We start from the raw sequence: 25,859 nt of genomic DNA, 5'->3' as shown, positions 1-25,859 counted from the left end.
GAGGTACAGGGAGAGGGAGGTTTGTATGGTGGGATTATCTATATGTGTTACAGGAAGTGACAATCAGTGAGAGGTACAGGGAGAGGGAGGTTTGTATGGTTGGATTATCTATATGTGTTACAGGGAGTGACAACCAGTGACAGATACAGGTTGAGGGAGGTTTGTATGGTGGGATTATCTATATGTGTTACAGGGAGTTACAATCAGTGAGAGGTGCAGGGAGAGGAAGGTTTGTATGGTGGGATTATCTATATGTGTTACAGGGAGTTACAATCAGTGAGAGGTGCAGGGAGAGGAAGGTTTGTATGGTGGGATTATCTATATGTGTTACAAGGAGTGACAATCAGTGAGAGGTACAGGGAGAGGGAGGTTTGTATGGTGTGATTATCTATATGTGTTACAGGGAGTGACAATCAGTGACAGATACAGGGAGAGGGAAGTTTGTATGGTGTGATTATCTATATGTGTTACAAGGAGTGACAATCAGTGACAGATACAGGTTGAGGGAGGTTTGTATGGTGGGATTATCAATATGTGTTACAGGGAGTGACAATCAGTGAGACGTACAGGGAGAGGGAGGTTTGTATGGTGGGATTATCTATATGTGTTAATTTACAGGGAGTGACAATCAGTGAGAGGTACAGGGAGAGGGAGGTTTGTATGGTGTGGTTATCTATATGTGTTACAGGGAGAGGGAGGTTTGTATGGTGGGATTATCTATATGTGTTACAGGGAGTTACAATCAGTGAGAGGTGCAGGGAGAGGGAGGTTTGTATGGTGGGATTATCTATATGTGTTACAGGGAGTGACGATCAGTGAGAGGTGCAGGGAGAGGGAGGTTTGTATGGTGGGATTATCTATATGTGTTACAGGGAGTTACAATCAGTGAGAGGTGCAGGGAGAGGGAGGTTTGTATGGTGGGATTATCTATATGTGTTACAGGGAGTTACAATCAGTGAGAGGTACAGGGAGAGGGAGGTTTGTATGGTGAGATTATCTGTGTTACAGGGAGTGACAATCAGTGACAGGCACAGGGAAAGGGAGGTTTGTATGGTGGGATTATCTATATGTGTTACAGGGAGTGACAATCAGTGAGACGTACAGGGAGAGGGAGGTTTGTATGGTGGGATTATCTATATGTGTTACAGGGAGTGACAATCAGTGAGAGGTACAGGGAGAGGGAGGTTTGTATGGTGGGATTATCTATATGTGTTAATTTACAGGGAGTGACAATCAGTGAGAGGTACAGGGAGAGGGAGGTTTGTATGGTGTGATTATCTATATGTGTTACAGGGAGTGACAATCAGTGACAGATACAGGGAGAGGGAAGTTTGTATGGTGTGATTATCTATATGTGTTACAGGGAGTGACAATCAGTGACAGATACAGGTTGAGGGAGGTTTGTATGGTGGGATTATCAATATGTGTTACAGGGAGTGACAATCAGTGAGACGTACAGGGAGAGGGAGGTTTGTATGGTGGGATTATCTATATGTGTTAATTTACAGGGAGTGACAATCAGTGAGAGGTACAGGGAGAGGGAGGTTTGTATGGTGTGGTTATCTATATGTGTTACAGGGAGAGGGAGGTTTGTATGGTGGGATTATCTATATGTGTTACAGGGAGTTACAATCAGTGAGAGGTGCAGGGAGAGGGAGGTTTGTATGGTGGGATTATCTATATGTGTTACAGGGAGTGACGATCAGTGAGAGGTGCAGGGAGAGGGAGGTTTGTATGGTGGGATTATCTATATGTGTTACAGGGAGTTACAATCAGTGAGAGGTGCAGGGAGAGGGAGGTTTGTATGGTGGGATTATCTATATGTGTTACAGGGAGTTACAATCAGTGAGAGGTACAGGGAGAGGGAGGTTTGTATGGTGAGATTATCTGTGTTACAGGGAGTGACAATCAGTGACAGGCACAGGGAAAGGGAGGTTTGTATGGTGGGATTATCTATATGTGTTACAGGGAGTGACAATCAGTGAGACGTACAGGGAGAGGGAGGTTTGTATGGTGGGATTATCTATATGTGTTACAGGGAGTGACAATCAGTGAGAGGTACAGGGAGAGGGAGGTTTGTATGGTGGGATTATCTATATGTGTTAATTTACAGGGAGTGACAATCAGTGAGAGGTACAGGGAGAGGGAGGTTTGTATGGTGTGGTTATCTATATGTGTTACAGGGAGAGGGAGGTTTGTATGGTGGGATTATCTATATGTGTTACAGGGAGTTACAATCAGTGAGAGATGCAGGGAGAGGGAGGTTTGTATGGTGGGATTATCTATATGTGTTACAGGGAGTGACGATCAGTGAGAGATGCAGGGAGAGGGAGGTTTGTATGGTGGGATTATCTATATGTGTTACAGGGAGTTACAATCAGTGAGAGGTACAGGGAGAGGGAGGTTTGTATGGTGAGTTTATCTGTGTTACAGGGAGTGACAATCAGTGACAGGCACAGGGAAAGGGAGGTTTGTATGGTGGGATTATCTATATGTGTTACAGGGAGTGACAATCAGTGAGAGGTATAGGGAAAGGGAGGTTTGTATGGTGTGATTATCTATATGTGTTACAGGGAGTGACCATCAGTGAGAGGTACAGGGAGAGGGAGGTTTGTATGGTGTGATTATCTATATGTGTTACAGGGAGTGACAATCAGTGAGAGGTACAGGGAGAGGGAGGTTTGTATGGTGGGATTATCTATATATGTTACAGGGAGTGACAATCAGTGAGAGGTATAGGGAGAGGGAGGTTTGTATGGTGTGATTATCTATATGTGTTACAGGGAGTGACAATCAGTGAGAGGTACAGGGAGAGGGAGGTTTGTATGGTGTGATTATCTATATGTGTTACAGGGAGTGACAATCAGTGAGAGGTACAGGGAGAGGGAGGTTTGTATGGTGTGATTATCTATATGTGTTACAGGGAGTGACAATCAGTGAGAGGTGCAGGAAGAGGGAGGTTTGTATGGTGGGATTATCTATATGTGTTACAGGGAGTGACCATCAGTGAGAGGTACAGGAAGATGGAGGTTTGTATGGTGGGATTATCTATATGTGTTACAGGGAGTGACAATCAGTGAGAGGTACAGGGAGAGGGAGGTTTGTATGGTGGGATTATCTATATGTGTTACAGGGAGTGACAATCAGTGGGAGGTACAGGTAGCGGGAGGTTTGTATGGTGGGATTATCTATATGTGTTACAGGGAGTGACAATCAGTGGGAGGTACAGGGAGAGGGAGGTTTGTATGGTGGGATTATCTATATGTGTTACAGGGAGTGACAATCAGTGAGATGTACAGGGAGAGGGAGGTTTGTATGGTGTGATTATCTATATGTGTTACAGGGAGTGACAATCAGTGAGAGGTACAGGGAGAGGGAGGTTTGTATGGTGGGATTATCTATATATGTTACAGGAAGTGACAATCAGTGAGAGGTACAGGGAGAGGGAGGTTTGTATGGTGGGATTATCTATATATGTTACAGGAAGTGACAATCAGTGAGAGGTACAGGGAGAGGGAGGTTTGTATGGTGGGATTATCTATATGTGTTACAGGGAGTGACAATCAGTGAGAGGTGCAGGAAGAGGGAGGTTTGTATGGTGGGATTATCTATATGTGTTACAGGGAGTGACAATCAGTGAGATGTACAGGGAGAGGGAGGTTTGTATGGTGGGATTATCTATATGTGTTACAGGGAGTGACAATCAGTGACAGGTACAGGAAGAGGGAGGTTTGTATGGTGGGATTATCTATATGTGTTACAGGGAGTGACAATCAGTGAGATGTACAGGGAGAGGGAGGTTTGTATGGTGGGATTATCTATATGTGTTACAGGGAGTGACAATCAGTGAGATGTACAGGGAGAGGTAGAATGACCAATAAGGGATGATAGTGCTAATATCTAACTTACTACTAAACCTTTGCTAACCAATATTTCATTTATTTTGAAAAATGTATGTGTTCATTTTATGCAGTTGCTGAAGTCAAATGCCTTCAAGATATCTTCAATATGACAAAGTTGACAATCTGCTAAGGGTAAATACGTCATTTAAGTCATCAACATAACTAAGTATAGATGGGAAGAGAAGATGGATTTCAGAGATCAAATAAGCCTGAAGCTTTGTCATACCTTAAACAGACAAATTTGTCTTGGTAGAAGGTAATAGGGAATTTGTAGCCATGTGAACTAGCAAACTAACAATAAATATTTACTATTTATAGCCAGGCAAAACAAACTAAAGTATTTGGAGCTTTCCTTATACTTTATGACCTCACAGGTCACCATGAGATTTTTCACATCTGTCAAATAGATTTTAGAGAGAACATATTTACAACAGCTGTATAAAATATACGCATATAAGAGTGGGATGAGACATTGGGGTCAATTTATCAAGCTCCATATGGTGCTTGATGCCCCGTGTTTCCGGCAAACCTTCAGTATATATATATATATATATATATATATATATATATATAAATAAAAATAGCGTAAATAGTAATGAGCTAGTAACTCCAATACTAACTAATGGGGCGCTCCTCTAATTAACAAAGTTTTCTATATTATGAAAAATTGTCAAAGATATATCAATAAGTATACAAGATGAGTAGACCTAGCAAAGAATAGTAAGCAGCTAGATACACACAATTCCACATATGATGCAATACAATTGTTAAGTATGCAAAATTTGTAATATATACGGTAAATACCAATCCCAAAGATTAAGTCCTAATAGCTCATAGTATATACGGTAAATACCAATCCCAAACGATATAGGTGGTGATATCCGTCTCTTCAAATATCCCCAAAGGATCAAGGATAGTTTCCCAGAAAGTACTTAACTGCTGCTCCCTGGAATAGCTTGTCAAAAGACATGGATAATCCCCTGGAAGTGGGAACAAAAAGCAGAGGCACCTCTAAGTGCAGCAACACACAACACAAGTTGAAATCAGCAGTAGAAATCTTATGTTGATGTACTCACATTTAGCAAAGCACACTATAGTGCAAATGAAGCGGACCGAGGCTTCTGAGCCGCTCGGCTGACTCTATGACAATGGTTACACAGCAGGCTGTAGTGACAGGTGCTCTCCGTGATGTTCCATTCACTGAGCCGTCCCACGGAGGTGCAGGTACCAACGATCGTGCAAGGTAAATTGACTCTAGTAAGTCAACAGGACAACGGTAATATATAAAACAATGTGCTTTAATTTTAAATTCTTAAAACATATCAGACAGTGACGCGTTTCTCGGCGTGCAATGCCGTTTCCTCAGACTGTATAAGTTAAAAACTACCGCTAACCTTTTAAACCTATCTCAGCCAATCAGTGAGTTTCTCAGTGTTTACCACACCTCCTCACTGACGTCACACGATTGTATCAAATACTCTATGTTGCCATTAAACAAATACACAAAATGTGTATATAGATTAATGTAAATGTTAATATGTTTCAAAGCCGCAACCAGGGGCATCATATGTTCTAAAATATACTGACAAATGCATTACGAACAATCTTAGTATATTAACCCCCATTGCGCTACTGCAATCAATTTATCCTCAGCAATGTGCACAGCACATCACATCCTGGACAAGACCTCATTTAAAGTTTATAATGAAATATTTACATAATATATACATCACTGCAAATAAATGAGCTGATTTGTCAAATGATATCAGTTCCTTCCCCCTTTCCTGTGTTCTCTGCCCCTTTTTTTGGCACCAAAGGTGCCGAACAAAAACGAAACAAATTCAACTAATAAACAAGAAAAATTTTGTTACACAGCTATTTTGAGTCCCATTTCAACTAGTCTACTTGTTATGCAAACAAATAGACCAATATTCGGAAGAATACATATTTGTCTAAAGACAAATGTAGATGTCTATTGCTTACAGAGCTTCACATACAGGGTTTTGTTTAGAGGATATCAGGAAAAAACTAAAAAATATTAAGGTAAATAAAACTCCAGGCCCAGATGGAATACACCCAAGGGTGTTAAGTGAACTTAGCACTGTTATAGACAAACCTTTACTCTTAATTTTTCAAGACTCATTATCCTCAGGCATGGTACCCCAGGATTGGCGTAAAGCTGATGTGGTGCCACTCTTCAAAAAGGGAAGCAGGGATGATCCAGGAAGCTATAGACCAGTTAGTCTGACATCAATAGTGGGGAAGATATTTGAAGGGATTATAAGGGATTATATTGATGAGCATATTCGTGTAAACAAGATTATGAGTTCTAATCAGCATGGCTTTAGGAGAAATAGATCATGTCAAACTAATCTAATTAGATTCTACGAGGAAGTAAGTAAAAATATAGATAAAGGGGAATCAGTTGATGTGATATACTTAGATTTTGCAAAGGCATTTGATACAGTGCCACATGAGAGATTAATGCACAAAATTAAGGGACTGGGAATAGCTGAAAATGTTAGCTCATGGATAAATAACTGGATAAAAGATAGGGAGCAACGAGTAGCAGTAAATGGATCATACTCAGATTGGACAAAGGTAATCAGTGGCGTCCCCCAGGGATCAGTACTGGGCCCTGTTCTTTTTAATATTTTTATAAATGACTTGGAGCAAGGATTAAATAGCGACATCTCTATTTTTGCAGATGATACTAAGTTAAGTAAGGTCATTAGGTCAGAGCAGGATGAACTCTCTTTGCAAAGGGATTTGCTAAAATTAGAACTATGGGCAAGTGAATGGAAAATGAGATTTAATACGGAAAAATGTAAGGTTCTACATTTTGGAAGTAAAAATAAGCAGGCTATGTATTTTTTAAATGGGACAAGACTTAGCCAAACACAGGAGGAAAGGGATTTGGGAGTAGTAATAGATAACAAGCTAAAGATGAGTGCACAATGCAGGGCAGCGGCTTCAAAGGCTAATAAGATACTAGCATGTATTAAAAGAGGCATTGATTCAAGGGAGGAAAGCATAATTCTGTCATTATATAAAGCCCTGGTAAGACCTCACCTTGAGTTTGGAGTGCAGTTCTGGGGACCGATTGCTAAAAAAGATATTGCAGAACTAGAAAAAGTTCAGAGAAGGGCCACAAAGCTAATAAGGGGATTGGAGAAATTAACCTATGAGGAGAGGCTAGCCAAACTGGGTCTGTTCTCTTTAGAAAAAAGGCGCTTGAGAGGTGACATGATTACTTTATATAAATATATTCAAGGCCCATATACAGAGATGGCAGAAGCTCTTTTTATTCCAAGAAAATTGGTTCTGACAAGAGGTCATAATTTAAGGTTGGAGGAAAGGAGATTTAATCTCCTGCAACGGAAACGTTTTTTCACTGTAAGAGCAATAAAATTGTGGAACTCATTACCAAAGGAGGTAGTGAATGCCAATACCATAGATACATTTAAAAATAGTCTGGATAAATTTCTGTATATAAACAAAATTCATGGATATGATTGCTAGTATTAAATGGGTCACATTTTAATGGGGTTATTTAAGCTTAACTGGAGCTTTTTGTAAGTATTTTAGATTTGTATAGGTTGAACTCGATGGACTTCAGTCTTTTTTCAACCTTATCTACTATGTTACTATGTTACTATGTTACAGGGGCCTCTATATACAAATGGTCTATAATGTGACTTGCCCTTTCCTGTAGTGAATAGAAAGGTTATTGTGGCTAATGAAAGGCACATAGTATGTTGGTTTGCATCTGCTTGAAGCTCAGGACTGACTACTGGTTGCTGCTTTGATTCTTGAAAGAGATAATTGATGTTGCACCAACATCTTATTTCAGATCACAATGGGACTACTGTATGTTTTCCTGCTTGACCAAAACGACTGTTTTCCACGTTCAATACTCTTCTCCGCCCACCCCACCTCCTAATATAACTTCTCTCTCAGCTCAAGATTTTGCCAGCCACTTCAATAACAAAATGAACTCCATCAGAAATGAAATCAGCTCTCAACATACTACCAATCTCCCACCCCCTCAAAAATCATCCCGAATCCAAATAGCTCTTTTGCCCTGTTACCAAGGAAGAAGTTTCTGCCCTTATACTATCCTCCCACCTCACTACCTGTCCCCTCAACCCCATCCCCTCACAGCTACTCCCCTCCCTCTCTTCTACCCTTACCTCTATACTCACACACATTTTCAACCTCTCCCTCAGCACTGGTATATTTCCCTCAACTCTAAAACATACACTGGTTAAACCTATCCTCCAAAAACCTTCTCTCGATCCAACCTCCCCATCCAACTACCACCCTATTTCTATACTTCCTCTTGGCTCAAAGCTCCTTGAAAAGCTAGTACATGCACGTCTATCCCATTTCCTTACACTAAACTCTCTTCTTGACCCACTGCAATCTGGATTTCATCCCCATCACTCCACAGAGACAGCAATTGTCAAGGTTACCAACTACCTACTTACAGCAAAATCCAAAGGCCCCTTCTCTCTGCTTATCCTCCTTGATCTGTCTGCAGCCTTTGACACTGTCCAACCCCTCAAATCCTTCGGCATCTGTGACACAGCTCTCTTGTGGTTCTCTTCCTATCTATCTAACCATACCTTTAGTGTAGCCTTCTCTGAAACATCCTCTGCCCCATAACCACTTTCTGTTGGGGTACCTCAAGGCTCTGTCCTCGGTCTTCTTCTATTTTCAATCTACACATCATCATTAGATTCCTTAATAAAGTCCCATGGGTTTCAATACCATTCTCAGCACTAAACCTACCTCCTTCCTTACTAACCCGTGTCACTAACTGTCTTTCTTATATCTCATCTTGGATGTCCTCTCACTACCTTAAGCTAAATCTCTTCAAAACTGAACTCCTTATTCCCCCCCCCTTCTTCCAAAATCTCCACCCCCCAATTTTCTATAACTGTTGATAATTCCATCATTACCCCTACCCCGCATGCCAGATGTCTTGGGGTCACACTTGACTCAGACCTTTCTTTCACTCCTCACATTCAGTCCTTGGCTAAGTACTGCATAAAATTAGACATTTCCTTACACAAGACACAACTAAGATTTTAATCCACTCTCTCATCCTTTCCCGCCTCGACTATTGCAACTCCATCCTCTCTATTCTACCTAGCTGCTGCCTAGCTCCTTTACAATCCATAATGAATGCCTCTGCCAGGCTCATCTTCCTTACACGTCGCTCTTCATCTGCTGCACCTCTATGCCAATCCTTTCACTGGCTTCCTCTTACCTTCAGGATTAAACACAAAATCCTCACTCTGACATACAAAGCCCTCAACTGCACTGCTCCCCCCTACATTTCAGACCTTGTCTCCAGATACTCTCCCTCCCGTCTCCTTCGCTCTGCTCACAATCTCCTCCTCTCTTGTTACTTTTTCACATTCCCGTTTACAGGATTTGTCCAGACTGGCTCCCATCTTGTGGAACTCCCTGCCTCACTCCACAAGAATCTCCCCGAGTTTTAACAGCTTCAAGCGCTCCCTAAAGACTCTACTGTTCAGGAATGCATACAACTTGCACTAACCATTCCTAACTCTACTGCTATCCCCTTGAACCCCTTAGAATCTAAGCCTATGAGCCCAGCAGTTTGTAAATTGCCTTTATAAGAGCCGACTACAACAGTGCAACTCTCGGCAGGGCCCTCTACCCATTTGATCCCTATAAATGCTATCTTACACCCCCTATGTTTATAGCTCTGCGGAATCTGTTGGCGCTCTTCAAATACCTGATAATAATAATAATAATTGACTTGGTTTTCTTCCAACTGATCTTTGTTGACTTCATAATTAAATGTTATTATATTAATTTTGCTTCTTTCACATTTTAAGGGACATGAAAATCAAAATGTAACTTTCTTGGTTATGACAGAACATGCAATTATAAAAAAGGTTCCAGGTACCGTCTGTGCTAGGTTCCGTCTGAGCTAGGTACCGTCTGTGCTAGGCACTGTCTGTGCTAGGTACCGCTTGAGCTAGGTACCGCTTGAGCTAGGTACTGTCTGTGCTAGGTACTGTCCGTGCTAAGTACGGTGTGTGTTAGGCGCTATTTGTGTAAACAAACAGTTACCGGTATCAATAGTCCTGGTGGTTAGTAGAAGGCAAACAATAAGCTGGTAGTAGTTATTTAGAAATTGGAGGTGCAAGAACCAACAGGCTGGCTGGTGTGGACAAACCAGCTGATGAACCCGGAACCTCTGCAGATCAGATCCGGGTGTGCTGCTGCCCGTAGTGGAAGGTGTGTGCTCTCAGGTTACACCCGGTCAGGAACAGGAACTAGGACAAAGTAGAAGACAGGCACAGCCCAATTCAAGTGCAGGGTAATTTATTGAGACATAAGTGCAAGTACACAATACATACTCACAAACGTTTAGAAGATAAAACAGCAAAATAGGTTAAAATGATCCCTCCAGTTGGGTAATCGAATTCATAGCCCAGGCACAAACATCTCAGTCGGATAATACTAAGTCTAGGTGAGAGGTGCTGGAACTATAATTGCTCCTGGTGGTATAGTACAGAAAAATCTACGTACGTTTCGTCTGAGTGCGCTCAGACTTTTTCAAGAATGTAATCAAAATGGTAATCAAAATGGTAATAAGCTTATTACCATTTTGATTACACTCTTGAAAAAGTCTGAGCGCACTCAGACGAAACGTACATAGATTTTTCTGTACTATACCACCAGGAGCAATTATAGTTCCAGCACCTCTCACCTAGACTTAGTATTATCCGACTGAGATGTTTGTGCCTGGGCTATGAATTCGATTACCCAACTGGAGGGATTATTTTAACCTATTTTGCTGTTTTATCTTCTAAACGTTTGTGAGTATGTATTGTGTACTTGCACTTATGTCTCAATAAATTACCCTGCACTTGAATTGGGCTGCGCCTGTCTTCTACTTTGTCCTAGTTGCTATTTGTGTAAAGTGCTCTGCGTACTAGGTGCCATCTGAGCTAGGCGCTGTGTGTGCTAGGTGCTGGGTGTGTCAGGGATGTGTCAGGTATTGCTTGTGCTAGGTATGGTCTGTGCTTGGTACTGCTTGTGCTAGGTACTGTTTGTGCTAGCTACTGTTTGTGCTAGGTGCTGTTTGTGCTAGGTGCTGTTTGTGCCAGGTGCTGTTTGTCCCGGGTACTGTTTGTCCCGGGTACTGTTTGTGCCGGGTACTGTTTGTGCCGTGGGTACTGTTTGCGCCAGGTACTGTTTGTGCCAGGTACTGTTTGTGCTAGGTACTGTCTGTGCTAGGTACTGTTTGTGCCAGGTACTGTTTGTGCTAGGTACTGTCTGTGCTAGGTACTGTTTGTGCTAGCTACTGTTTGTGCTAGGTGCTGTTTGTGCCAGGTGCTGTTTGTCCCGAGTACTGTTTGTCCCGGGTACTGTTTGTGCCGGGTACTGTTTGTGCCAGGTACTGTTTGTGCTAGGTACTGTCTGTGCTAGGTACTGTTTGTGCCAGGTACTGTTTGTGCTAGGTACTGTCTGTGCTAGGTACTGTTTGTGCTAGGTGCTATTTGTGCAAAGCGATGTGTGTACTAGGTGCTGGTTGTGTTAGGCACTGTTTGTGCTAGGCACCGTGTGTACTAGGCACTGTATGTGCTAGGTAATGAGTAGCCTAGGTACTGTTTCTGCTAGGTAATGTCAGTGCTAGGTAATGCTTGTGCTGGGTTCTGTGTGTGGTAGGTACTGTGTGTGGTATGCTCCGTGTGTGGTGAGCACCGGGCGAGCTAGGTACTGTATGGGCTAGATACTGCTTGGGCTGGGCACTGCGTGCACTAGGAACTGTGTGTGCTTGGAACTGGGTGTGCTGGATGATGTTTGGGCTGTGTGATTGAGATAGGTACTGTGTGTCTCGGGTACCGGATTCCCTAGGCACTTTGCGTGCTGGGTACAGTATGCACTAGGCCATGGCTGTGTTAGATACGGTGGGTGCTTGCTACAGTCTTAAGATTATTATATGACCTTCCTACTTATGCTCTATTCCTCCCCATGTTGCTCTGCATTGTTGTTGCTGACCTTATTAATAGTTTTTGAGGGACCAATATTATACTAGGTAGCGCTGGAATATATGCTTTCCTGCAGTACAATAGTTATTGTTCTCAGAGTTTTTATCTATCTCACATTTACTTTATGCAGTTTTATGTAGGACTAAGCTTAACCTCTAGGTCCTGGCTCCCCCCCCACATATTTGTAGCCCACATCAGGGTTCAATCTAGGTGAACTATTTTCACAACAAACCCCTTTACCTTACCCATTCTCCCCTTCTGAACCCCTTCCCCAAAAATATTGCATTATAGATGTGTGACCCAAATGTTTTCTTTCGTGATTCAGATAGAGCAGCAATTTTAAGCAACTTTCTAATTTACTTCTATTATCAATTTTTCTTCGTTCTCTTGCTATCTTTATTTGAAAAAGAAGGCATCTAAGCTAAGGAGCCAGGCAATTTTTGGTTCAGACCCTGGACAGCAGTTGTTTATTGGTGGGTGAATGTATTCACCAATCAGCAAGAACAACCCAGGTTGGTCACCAAAAATGGCCCAGCTTCTAAACTTACATTTTTGCTTTTCAAATAAAGATACCAAAAGAATGAAGAAAATGCGATAATAGGAGTAAAATAGAAAGTTGCTTAAAATTGCATGCTCTATCTGAATCACAATAGAAAAAAATTAGGTTCGGTGTTCCTTTAATAAAGTATATTACACTTGATTTCTCCAACATTGGTGTGTCCGGTCCACGGCGTCATCCATTACTTGTGGGAATATTCTCTTCCCCAACAGGAAATGGCAAAGAGCACAGCAAAAGCTGTCCATATAGCCCCTCCTCAGGCTCCGCCCCCCAGTCATTCTCTTTACCGCTCTGAACAAGTAGCATCTCCACGGAGATGGTGAAGAGTATGTGGTGTTTAGTTGTAGTTTTTTATTCTTCTATCAAAAGTTTGTTATTTTGAAATAGTACTGGTATAAAAGAGGAGTATGATTTTAGCAGCAGTAACTAAAATCAATTACTGTTCCCACGCAGGACTGTTGAGCCCAGAGAACTTCAGTTGGGGGAACAGTTTGCAGACTTTTCTGCTCAAGGTATGACTAGCCATTTTTCTAACAAGACTGTGTAATGCTAGAAGGCTGTCATTTTCCCTCATGGGGATCGGTAAGCCATTTTCTTAGACTCAGAAAGAATAAAGGGCTTATTATGGGCTATTAACTGGTGGACACTCTTAAGGGCTAAATCGATTGTTTATTTAAGTTATTATTTAAAGTTTGAAGTGGATTTCACACTTTTTATTATTTGGGGAACGTTTTTATCGCCAGGCACTAGTTAAGACACCTTCCCAGTCAGGAAAGGCCTTTCACTGTAGTAGGCAGAGCCTCATTTTCGCGCCATTATTGCGCAGTTTCTTTTGAGTGCAGTACATGCAGCTGCATGTGAGAGGGTCTGGTATACACTGAAAACGTTCGTAGAAGGCTTGAATTGGTATCGTATACCCCCCTGGGATAGGTGAAGTCGCAACAAAGGCTGTGGCTGGGACTGTAGCAGGTTTAAAATTGCAAACAGCTCCGGTTTCCGCATTTTAAGGGTTAACAGCTTGAAAATTGGGGTGCAATACTTTGAATGCATTAAGACACTGTGGTGAAAATTTGGTAAAGATTGGATAATTCCTTCATAGTTTTTCACATATTCAGTAATAAAGTGTGCCCTGTTTAACATTTAAAGAGACAGTAACGGTTTTGTTTAAAAACGGTTTTTGTGCTTTATTAACCAATTTAAGCCTGTTTAACATGTCTGTACCTTCAGATAGATCATGTTCTGTATGTATGGAGGCCAAGGTGGTTCCCCCTTCAAATGTATGTGATAATTGTGCCATGGCGTCCAAACAAAGTAAGGACAGTATGTCACATTTAGTAAGGTTGCCCAAGATGATTCCTCAGATGAAGGAAGTAGGGATAGTTCTGCATCCTCTCCTTCTGTGTCTATACCAGTTATGCCCGCGCAGGCGACCCCTAGTACTTCTAGCGCGCCAATGCTTGTTACTATGCAACAATTGACGGCAGTAATGGATAACTCCATAGCTAATATTTTATCCAAAATGCCAGCATTTCAGAGAAAGCGCTATTGCTCAGTTTTAAACACTGTAGAGCAGGAGGGCGCTGATGATAATTTATCTGTCATACCCTCACACCAGTCTGAAGTGGCAGTGAGGGAGGGTTTGTCAGATGGAGAAATGTCTGATACAGGAAGAATTTCTCAGCAGGCAGAACCTGATGTTGTGACATTTAAATTTAAATTAGAGCATCTCCACGCATTACTTAAGGAGGTGCTATCTACTCTGGATGATTGTGACAATCTGGTCATTCCAGAAAAATTGTGCAAGATGGACAAGTTCCTAGAGGTCCCGGTGCACCCTGATGCTTTTCCGATACCTAAAAGGGTGGCGGACATAGTGAATAAGGAGTGGGAGAAGCCAGGCATACCTTTTGTCCCTCCTCCTATATTTAAGAAATTGTTCCCCATGGTCGACCCCAGGAAGGACACATGGCAAACAGTCCCTAAGGTCGAGGGGGCGGTTTCTACACTAGCCAAATTCACGACCATTCCCATTGAGGACAATTGTGCTTTCAAAGATCCTATGGATAAAAAATTGGAGGGTTTGCTTAAAAAGATTTTTGTACAGCAAGGTTACCTTCTTCAACCTATTTCGTGCATTATTCCTGTCACTACAGCGGCGTGGTTCTGATTCGAGGAACTGGAAAAGTCGCTCAGTAGGGAGACTCCATATGAGGAGGTCATGGACAGAATTCACGCACTTAAGTTAGCTAATTCCTTTATTTTAGACGCCGCTTTGCAGTTAGCGAGATTAGCGGCGAAAAAATTCAGGGTTTGCAATTGTGGCGCGTAGAGCGCTCTGGCTAAAGTCTTGGTCGGCGGATGTATCTTCCAAGACAAAATTGCTTAATATCCCTTTCAAAGGTAAGACCCTTTTTGGGCCAGAATTGAAAGAAATTATTTCAGATATCACTGGGGGAAAGGGCCATGCCCTCCCACAAGATAGGCCTTTCAAGGCTAAGAATAAGTCCAATTTTCGTTCCTTTCGCAATTTCAGGAACGGACCGGCTTCCAACTCTGCAGCCTCTAGACAAGAGGGTAACGCTTCCCAGACTAAACCAGCTTGGAAACCAATGCAAGGCTGGAACAAGGGTAAACAGGCCAAGAAGCCTGCTGCTGCTACCAAAACAGCATGAAGGGGTAGCCCCCGATCCGGGACCGGATCTAGTAGGGGGCAGACTCTGTCTCTTTGCTCAGGCTTGGGCAAGAGATGTTCAGGATCCCTGGGCACTAGAAATAGTCTCTCAGGGTTATCTTCTAGAATTCAAGGAACTACCCCCAAGGGGAAGGTTCCACATGTCTCACTTATCTTCAAACCAAATAAAGAGACAGGCATTCTTAAATTGTGTAGAAGACCTGTTAAAGATGGGAGTGATCCACCCAGTTCCAACTGTGGAACAAGGTCAGGGGTTTTACTCAAATCTGTTTGTAGTTCCCAAAAAAGAGGGAACTTTCAGACCAATTCTGGATTTAAAAATTCTAAACAAATTTCTCAGAGTTCCATCGTTCAAAATGGAAACCATTCGAACAATTTTACCTACAATCCAGGAGGGTCAATATATGACTACCGTGGATTTAAAGGATGCGTATCTACATATTCCTATCCACAAAGATCATCATCAGTTCCTAAGGTTCGCCTTTCTGGACAAACATTATCAGTTCGTGGCTCTCCCATTCGGACTAGCCACTGCTCCCAGAATTTACACAAAGGTACTCGGGTCCCTTCTAGCGGTTCTAAGACCAAGGGGCATTGCAGTGGCACCTTATCTGGATGACATTCTAATTCAAGCGTGGTCTCTTTCCAAGACAAAGGCTCATACAGACATTGTTCTAGCCTTTCTCAGATCTCACGGGTGGAAGGTGAACGTAGAAAAGAGTTCCCTGTCTCCGTCGACAAGAGTCCCCTTTTTGGGAACAATAATAGATTCTTTAGAAATGAAGATCTTCTTGACAGAAGTCAGAAAGTCAAAGCTTCTAAACGCTTGTCAAGTTCTTCACTCTATTCTGCAGCCTTCCATAGCTTAGTGCATGGAAGTAGTAGGGTTGATGGTGGCAGCAATGGACATAGTTCCTTTTGCTCCAATTCATCTAAGACCATTACAACTGTGCATGCTCAAGCAGTGGAATGGGGACTATACAGACTTGTCTCCAAAGATTCAAGTAGACCAGATGACCAGAGACTCACTCCGTTGGTGGTTGTCCCAGGATCACCTGTCTCAGGGAATGAGTTTCCGCAGACCAGAGTGGGTCATTGTCACGACCGACGCCAGTCTATTAGGCTGGGGCACGGTCTGGGATTCCCTGAAAGCTCAGGGTTTATGGTCTCGGGAAGAGTCTCTTCTCCCGATAAACATCCTGGAACTGAGAGCGATATTCAATGCTCTCCGGGCTTGGCCTCAACTAGCGAAGGCCGGATTCATAAGATTCCAGTCAGACAACATGACGACTGTAGCTTACATCAACCATCAGGGAGGAACAAGGAGTTCCTTGGCGATGAGAGAGGTATCCAAAATCATCAGATGGGCGGAGGATCACTCCTGCCACCTATCTGCAATCCACATCCCAGGAGTAGACAACTGGGAGGCGGATTATCTGAGTCATCAGACTTTCCATCCGGGGGAGTGGGAACTCCACCCGGAGGTGTTTGCCCAGTTGACTCAATTATGGGGCTTTCCAGACATGGATCTGATGGCGTCTCGTCGGAACTTCAAGGTTCCTTGCTACGGGTCCAGATCCAGGGATCCCAAGGCGACTCTAGTGGATGCATTAGTGGCGCTTTGGTCGTTCAACCTAGCTTATGTGTTTCCACCGTTCCCTCTCCTTCCCAGGTTTGTAGCCAGGATCAAACAGGAGAAGGCCTCAGTGATTCTGATAGCTCCTGCGTGGCCATGCAGGACTTGGTATGCAGACCTGGTGAATATGTCATCGGCTCCACCATGGAAGCTACCTTTGAGACAGGATCTTCTAGTACAAGGTCCATTCGAACATCCAAATCTAGTTTCTCTGCAGCTGACTGCTTGTAAATTGAACGTTTGATTTTATCCAAGCGTGGGTTTTCAGATTCAGTGATAGATACTCTGGTCCAAGCCAGAAAACCTGTGACTAGAAAGATTTACCATAAAATATGGAAAAGATATATCTGTTGGTGTGAATCCAAGGGATTCTCCTGGAGTAAGATTAAAATTCCTAAGATCCTCTCCTTTCTCCAAGAAGGTTTGGATAAGGGATTGTCAGCGAGTTCTCTAAAAGGACAGATTTCTGCTTTATCTGTCTTGTTACACAAACGACTGGCAGCTGTGCCAGATGTACAAGCTTTTGTACAGGCTTTGGTCAGAATCAAGCCTGTTTACAGACCCTTGACTCCTCCTTGGAGTCTAAATTTAGTTCTTTCAGTTCTTCAAGGGGTTCCGTTTGAACCTTTACATTCCATAGATATCAAGTTACTATCTTGGAAAGTTCTGTTTTTGGTTGCTATTTCTTCTGCAAGAAGAGTTTCTGAATTATCTGCTTTGCAGTGTAATACACCCTATCTGGTGTTCCATTCAGATAAGGTCGTTTTGCGTACTAAGCCTGGTTTTCTTCCGAAGGTTGTTTCCAACAGGAATATTAACCAGGAAATAGTTGTTCCTTCTCTGTGTCCGAATCCAGTTTCAAAGAAGGAACGTTTGTTACACAATTTAGATGTAGTTCGTGCTTTAAAGTTCTATTTAGAAGCAACTAAGGATTTTAGACAAACCTCATCTTTGTTTGTCGTTTACTCTGGTAAGAGGAGAGGACAAAAAGCTACGGCTACCTCTCTTTCTTTCTGGCTGAAAAGCATTATCCGATTGGCTTATGAGACTGCCGGACGGCAGCCTCCTGAACGAGTCACAGCTCACTCCACTAGAGCTGTGGCTTCCACATGGGCCTTCAAGAACGAGGCTTCTGTTGATCAGATATGTAAGGCAGTGACTTGGTCTTCTCTGCACACTTTTGCCAAATTTTACAAATTTGATACTTTTGCTTCTTCGGAGGCTGTTTTTGGGAGAAAGGTTTTGCAAGCCATGGTGCCTTCGGTTTAGGTAACCTGATTTGCTCCCTCCCTTCATCCGTGTCCTAAAGCTTTGGTATTGGTTCCCACAAGTAATGGATGACGCCGTGGACCGGACACACCAATGTTGGAGAAAACAGAATTTATGCTTACCTGATAAATTACTTTCTCCAACGGTGTGTCCGGTCCACGGCCCGCCCTGGTTTTTTAATCAGGTTTGAAAAATGTCTTTCTCTATATACTACAGTCACCACGGCACCCTATAGTTTCTCCTTTTTTTCTCCTAACCGTCGGTCGAAAGACTGGGGGGCGGAGCCTGAGGAGGGGCTATATGGACAGCTTTTGCTGTGCTCTTTGCCAGTTCCTGTTGGGGAAGAGAATATTCCCACAAGTAATGGATGACGCCGTGGACCGGACACACCGTTGGAGAAAGTAATTTATCAGGTAAGCATAAATTCTGTTTTTGTGGGCATTTGGTGATCTCTGGTTAATTTTATAAGCACAAATTGGTACCGCAAGCTCGCGGTAGCAATAACCAGTCACTTGTAATGACTGGTTATTTATTGCGCGCCTGCAAACGGGCAAATTTGCCCATTTTTTGGTGCGCGATAAATTAGCGCTCCACTTATAATCTAGCCCTAACAAAGAAATGAGTTATGTTTTCATTTATAAGAAGAATATTTCTACACCTGTTGACTATAGTAGATTTTCTAAAAATACTTTAATTCTGTAATTTATCATGTCAACACTTTCCATATTATTTCATGGAATTCTCACCACTGTGTATCACAATATAAAAATACTTTACACTTATTGTAGGATATATCTGTATTTGTATTGTTGTATTAAATCTGTTTTCCTTTACGTATTCTATTCTGTGTGTTATTACTTTATTAGTAAAAAATGTATTTGTCTTTCATGTTTGTTTCTGTAGCTAGATACACACTGACTGTGTTTTTCCATTAAGCAAAACGTCTTTCCATTCCTACCTGTGCCAGGTGGTTTGTTATTTCTTGCCATAAAGACAGATGTAAATGATCTGCTAATTAAATATCTTATTTATGCCTCTGCAATTAGAGTGTAGCAGCGCTGGGCTGGCATCTCGCTCACTAAAGTGTGCTATGAGCCAAGGCTTTGAAATTCCCAGCAGAGGTGCGGTTACATATTACCCACCCAACTTGTTCCTATATTGATATTGGTTTGACAGAAGGAATAATCAATATGCCTGAGGCTTATTCTAGTTTAAAGTTTTGCTTTTCCCAGCAGTGGAAATAGTGAGACTCAGATTCTAATGGTCTTGCCATATTTACAGATATAGCAGAAACTTGTGCACATTGGTGTGCTGCTACAGACAGACTTAAAGGGACAGGCAGTATAGGTGTGCTGCTACAGACAGACTTAAAGGGACAGGGCAGCATCAGTGTGCTGCTACAGACAGACATAAAGTGAAAGATTACCCTAAAGCAGGGGTCAGCAACCTTGGCACCCCAGATGTTTCGGAACTACATTTCCCATGATACTCAGCTAGCCTAAAATGTGTCTGAGCATCATGGGAAATGTAGTTCCAAAACATCTGGGGTGCCAAGGTTGCTGACCCCTGGCTTGCCCTAATGTGTTCTCCCCTTTAATTTGTTCCCAGAGATACATTTTACTCGATGGAGTGTATTAAATTATTTACAAATAGCTCCTTTCCCTATATATATATATAGACATTTGAAATAGCTGATTTTGCCTGTGCTATTCATACCTATACTGAAAGCTTCTGTACTTAAAGTAATAGTAAACTCTCCCCTTTATAAAAACAGATTCGGATTGTTAGTGATATGTTAGATGGACTTTAATTCATCAGTTGTAATGAAGTTGCGCTATAACTTACTTTTTATTATAGATATGACATTTAAATGCCCCGCGCTCTGCCTCTCCTCACTTCAAAGTCAGTTTTTCTGGGAGCTAAAAGTTTGAACTGTTCTCCAATAAGTACTCTAGCTACAACAAGTGCCTTACGGGAACAGCACTGATTGGAGAACCTTCAAACCTTTCGCTCACAGAAAAAATAACTTTTGAAATGGGCGGCCGAAGCTTGGGGGTATTTGAATGTCATATCTACATTAAAAAGTAAGTTATTGCGCATCTTCATTACAACTGTGCATTAAACTCCGTCTAAAATATCCTTAACATTCCGGATCTGTTTTTAAGAGGGCAGCGTTTACTATCACTTTTAGTATAGGCTGTTACATGTTATGTAAACACAGCCAGCAGAAAAAAATGACACTCCCAGTTGGGTGTGAGGGAGATAAAAATATAAAATATTAATTTTCTACTGTTCTCTCTAAGGGGCATATTTATCAAGCTGCGTATAGAGCTTGATGCCCCGTGTTTCCGGTGAGGCTTCAGGCTCGCCGGAAACAGAAGTTATAAAGCAGCGGTCTAAAGACCGCTGCTCCATAACCTGTCCGCCTGCTCTGAGGCGGCAGACAGAAATCAACACGATCGAATACGATCGGGTTGATTGACACCCCCTGCTAGCGGCATTTATTGATGTGCAGAGGACATAATCCGCTATATCGGATCATATCCACTCGCGCCATAATAAATAGGCCCCAATGTATTATATAGAGACAGAGGTAAGAAAGAGAAGTATTTGAGTGATAAAATATGAATGTCTGATCTGTCTGCAAGCTTAGCCTCTTTTGGGCTCGATTAGTGGAGCGTTAATTATCGCTTACGTGCTAACTGCTCAACTTCGATTTTTTTTTTGCATGTCGGATACTAAAAAAATTACAAGTTGAACATAAAATGTTTTAGCAAAAAGCATAAGTTACAATATCGTGTTCAGGTTAACATATTCTCCCATAGATTTCAATGGAGCGGACAAAGTGGGAAAAAACCTAACACCCTACTTGTGAGCATACTCGATCGCATTTTCTCAAGTGCAGTAACCTGACAAGAAATATTAACATTTCACATTCCAATGTTTTTCACTTACTGGATAATTTCCTATTTATTCTTAAATACATATTTCTATATATACATATTTCTAAACATATACCTGCAAATCTATTCCTATAGATATGTAAGTATAGATATGTATTTTACATGAACAGTATCAGATATATATAGAAATATATATTTAATAATAAAAAGTACATTATTTTCTAGGTGAAAAACATAGAAATGTAAAATATGGGTTTTGCACATTGTGTTTCTCTATTTAGATCTTAAAGGGACACTGAACCCATTTTTTTTTCTTTCATGATTCAGATAGAGAATGACATTTTAATCAACTTTCTAATTTACTCCTATTATCATTTTTTCTTCGCTCTCTTGCTATCTTTATTTTAAAAGCAGGAATGTAAAGCTTAGCAGCCAACCCATTTTAGGTTCAGCACCATGGTTAGTGCTTGCTTATTGGAGGCTTACATTTACCCACCAATAAGCAAGCATAATCCAGGTTCTCAACCAAAAATGGGCCGGCTCCTATGCATCACATTCCTGCTTTTAAAATAAATATAGCAAAAGAACGAAGAAAAATTGATAATAGGAGTAAATAAGAAAGTTGCTTAAAATTGCACGCTCTATCTAAATCATGAAAGTAAAAATTGGGTTTAGTATCCCTTTAACGCATTTGGGTTAGCACACATGAAAACGTAGTAATCTAATGGCACGTTATTGAAATATTACATATAAAATATTTTAAAAAATGTAATGAAATAATTAAAAATTATTAAATGAGCTGCGGAGGGGTACATGTATTATGTTCACCACCTTTATTAGCCCTTAATCCCCCCCCCCCCTCCTAAATATTAAGTTCTAGCACCTCCACTGATAACCTGGGCTGGATAAAAAAAAAAAGTCCATATATAGACATATATCACGTCAACACATATTTATTTATTATTTATTTATTTATTTATTTATTTATTTATTTACATACAGTATATATACATCTACATGCATATAACGATCATCAGCCCCCGGTGGAGGCTCCTCCATAGATAGGAGCCACACCAGTTTTTTAAACAAAAAATAAAATAAAAAAATAATAAACAAAATGCCAATGTAAGGTGGGACTGTAAGGTTGCTAGTAGTTTTTAGTTGTTTGTTTTTTCAGGATGGGTGGGGCAGGTGTTTAGTTTAAAATAATAATAAAAAAAAAAACCATATAGTTATAAAAAGCAGAAAAATAGAAATTACTGTCAAGATCTAAAGTCGTTTTTGGAAATCTGCCCTGCCTGAGCGTACTTTACACATGCTCAGTCTGCTCCTGTAAGAGATTTCTTACTTCTCACATTCAGTCTCCATTAGGACTCCTAAGCAAAAAGTCCTTAAAAAAAAGCTCCTAATTTCCCATTGGCTGTCAGCATGGGAGGGCAGATTTACACCTTTAGCCTGGATGTCATGTGAAAACCAACATGTTCTGCCCTACATACAGCCCCTCCCTTCTTCCTATACTTTTATTATGCCTTTTCCCCTCATGGTTAGCTTGCCAGCTGACTTGCTTTACATTGCATTACTCATTCCTCTTCTTAGTGCAAATGATCAGAAAGAAATCTGGAGCAATGTCACAGAAGAACAAGTAGACAGCTGTGCAGAACAAATAAGCTCTGGCATAGAGGCAAATACGGGAGGCAAACTTCTCCTTATGAGGTAAAAGGCAGGGGAGTTTGTTGATGATGTTCCAAGAACTGTAAAAACACTGTTTTATGGTGTTTCACACATTGGAAGCACTATTTATTTGAATAATAGCTATAAACTAATTGCTTTAATTCATATGATTCACCCATCTGTATAATATATTGAATGTATAGAAAAAGCTTTAATTCTATTGTCTAATTTGAATTTGAACATGAAAATCAGCCAATAGGAATTCAAAGGTACCCCTATATTAGAGGGGTACCTCACATTCAAAATTCAGGGTGCAGCTGGTGACCGCATGAAGAGGATCTTTGTTGAAGATCTGACGATGGATGAAGACCTCCTCTGCCGCAATGGAGATAAGAAGATGGACAGCCGCCGGGATGAAGATGGAGTGCTGCCGTCCCGGATTCATCTTTGGTGCCATCTTTGGGGTTTAGTGTTAGGTTTTTTTGGGCGTGTTTTTTTCGGCTAAATGCCCAGCTATATGCTCTTTTTAGATTTAGGCAGATTTCCAAAAATGACTTTAGATCTTGACAGTGCTTTCTATTTTTCTGCTTTTTTAACTATAATTTTTTTTTGGGGGGGGTTTAATGTTAGAAAGTTGTAGTGATATTTTTTCCACAAAAAGCGCTGATACACTTTTAAGGGCTATATTTGTAGTTTAGTGTTAGAATAGTTTTTTTTTATTTTGGGGTGGGTTTTTTTTAGTGGGGTTTTAGAATAGGGATAACTTTTTTATTTTTGGAAATTTGTTTGTTGTTTTTTGTAATGTTAGGGGTAATTTTTTGTTTTTGTTTTTGCAAAGATAAGGTTAATTTTTTTTTTTTAAAGGTAGTTAGTTTTTTGGGGGGGTGTTAGCTTAGGAGGTTTAGATGTTAATGGGTTACTTTGCTGTGGGGGTGTGGTGGTTTAGGGGTTTATAGTGTAGTGGGGTAGTTTGGATGTGGGGGGGACAGTTTAGGGGTTAATAGTGTAGGTTACTTAACGATGTGGGGGTTTAGGAGTTAATAGTGTAGTGGGGTAGTTTGGATGTGGGGGTGACAGTTTAGGGGTTAATAGTGTAGGTTACTTAACGATGTGGGGGTGGGGGTGGAGGCTTAGGGGTTAATAGTGTAGGTTGCTTTGTGATGTGGGGTGGTGGTTTAGGGGCTAATAGTGTAATGGGGACTTTGTAATGAGCTATGTGGCGGTTTAGTGGTTATTAGAGTAGGGTTCTTATGGCGATTAAGCGAGGGTATGGGTGTCTTTTTTTCTCCACTTTTCTCTCTCCATTGAAGTCAATGGGAGAGTATGTTAACCCAATCACGATATTCTAAGTTTTGCTCTTTGCGCGAGTCGGGTTAGCGCTTAAGTGATAACCATTTACTTTCAACTTATAATACAAAGAGCAGTAGTCGAACTGTGTGAGCGGGAGCAGCAATTACTGCTCCACTTGTAACCTAGCCTATAATGTATTATTATTTTTTTCCTAATGGAAGTCCACCAGTAGGGAAATGCTCACTGACACAATTTGGGAACAGGTATATTGTTATGCATTTTATAGTGCAATAATAAAATGATCTAAGTGTTTAAACCTTGTAGAAAGGTTAAATACAAAGTTAAAGGGACATTAAACTGCCATGTTAGGGGCGGGCTTTATTTAAATGGGTGGGGTCTAGCACCAAACCATATTCAAAATTCACCAGTCGTTACTGTCAGCCCCTAAGGGCCAATTCTATGAAGCTGTCTGTTCAGGCGAGATTATCCAAGATGTTTTTATCAGTTTTGCGAGGTGCTTCAAATAATTTTTGAAAGGTAAAAGCTGTTTAATCAGGGACTGTCCCTCTTAAATAGAGACAGTTAGGAGGTCGATATACATAACTGCATAAGTGGAGCCAAAATGCCAAACGTCAGACTACTCTGCTTTATCTGGAATCTGCAATTCAATCTGGACAAAATAAACTATACATTTATTTTCACTGTATTAGTGAAAGCCAAATTAATAAAACATGGGGGGCCACAGATCAATATTGTATAGGCCTTAAAAGTACATAAAACCCCCAAATTTTTATTTCATGATCAGATAGGGCATGGAATTTAAACAACTTTCCAATGTATTTCTACTATCAAATTTGCCTCATTCTCTTTGTATTCTTTGTTGAAGAGCAGGCAAGCTGAGCACATCAGACGAGCAAATAACAAGAGGCCTATATGTGCCACTAATTAACAAATAGCTCCCAATAGTGCATTACTGCTCCTGATCCTACCTAGGTATGCTTTCACCACAATTACACCAAAAAAATGAATCGGCTTGGATAACATAAGTAAACAGGAAAATGATTTAAAATTGCATGTCTAAATCATGAAAATTTAATTTGGACTTTACTGTCCCTTTAAGGGCTGTTATTTTAGTCCCAAAATAACTTTAACTTCAAAATGTGTTAAAAAGATTTGAGGCATCAATCTAACTTAATTAAATTTTCCCAGTGGTGTCTCTGCATATTTGAAGGGGGGTCTCACAGTCAAAAGTAGTGTGCCCTGCCAAATGCCTACTATATAAATATACATCTCACAACTCACCAATTTTTGTTGACTGTTCTATGAAGAGAGGGCAGAGTCATGGGGGTGTGGCTTGGGTGGAGCCAGTCGTGCTGTGGATGGCGTTAGTGTGTGTTGTGTGTGAGGCCAGGTGGGGCATACCCTAGGTACAGTGGTAGTGGGAAAACATTAAGGGCCAGATTATGAGTGGAGCACTAACAGTTAAGCGTGAGCAATATTGGGTTTATTGCAGATGTTTGCACAAGCACAATTGGCGTTTTGCTCGAGCACAATTGAATTGAACACTTGTTGGGTTAGTGCGGCATCAGACCTCTGATTAACTGTTATGATCGAATAAAAACAGATCCAAATTGCATGTAAAGTACAGTTACACTAATAATAACACTATCTAATAAAAATTATATTAAAAAAAAATATTGCACAAAAAGTTATAAAGGCTCAAATATATGAGATTTCAGGTGTTAGAAATAAAAAGGCAGACAAAGGGCTTTAACATAGAGATACATACGTATACATATCTATGTATATGTATGTATATATGTGTGCATTTATGTATTTATACACATATAAACACATAAATACATGCGTATACATAAGTAGGCAGTCAAGTAGATGAA

The sequence above is a fragment of the Bombina bombina genome, chromosome 12 (assembly GCF_027579735.1).
Source record: "Bombina bombina isolate aBomBom1 chromosome 12, aBomBom1.pri, whole genome shotgun sequence".
Lineage (NCBI taxonomy): Eukaryota > Metazoa > Chordata > Amphibia > Anura > Bombinatoridae > Bombina > Bombina bombina.
Note: the sequence above shows the minus strand (reverse complement) of the source record.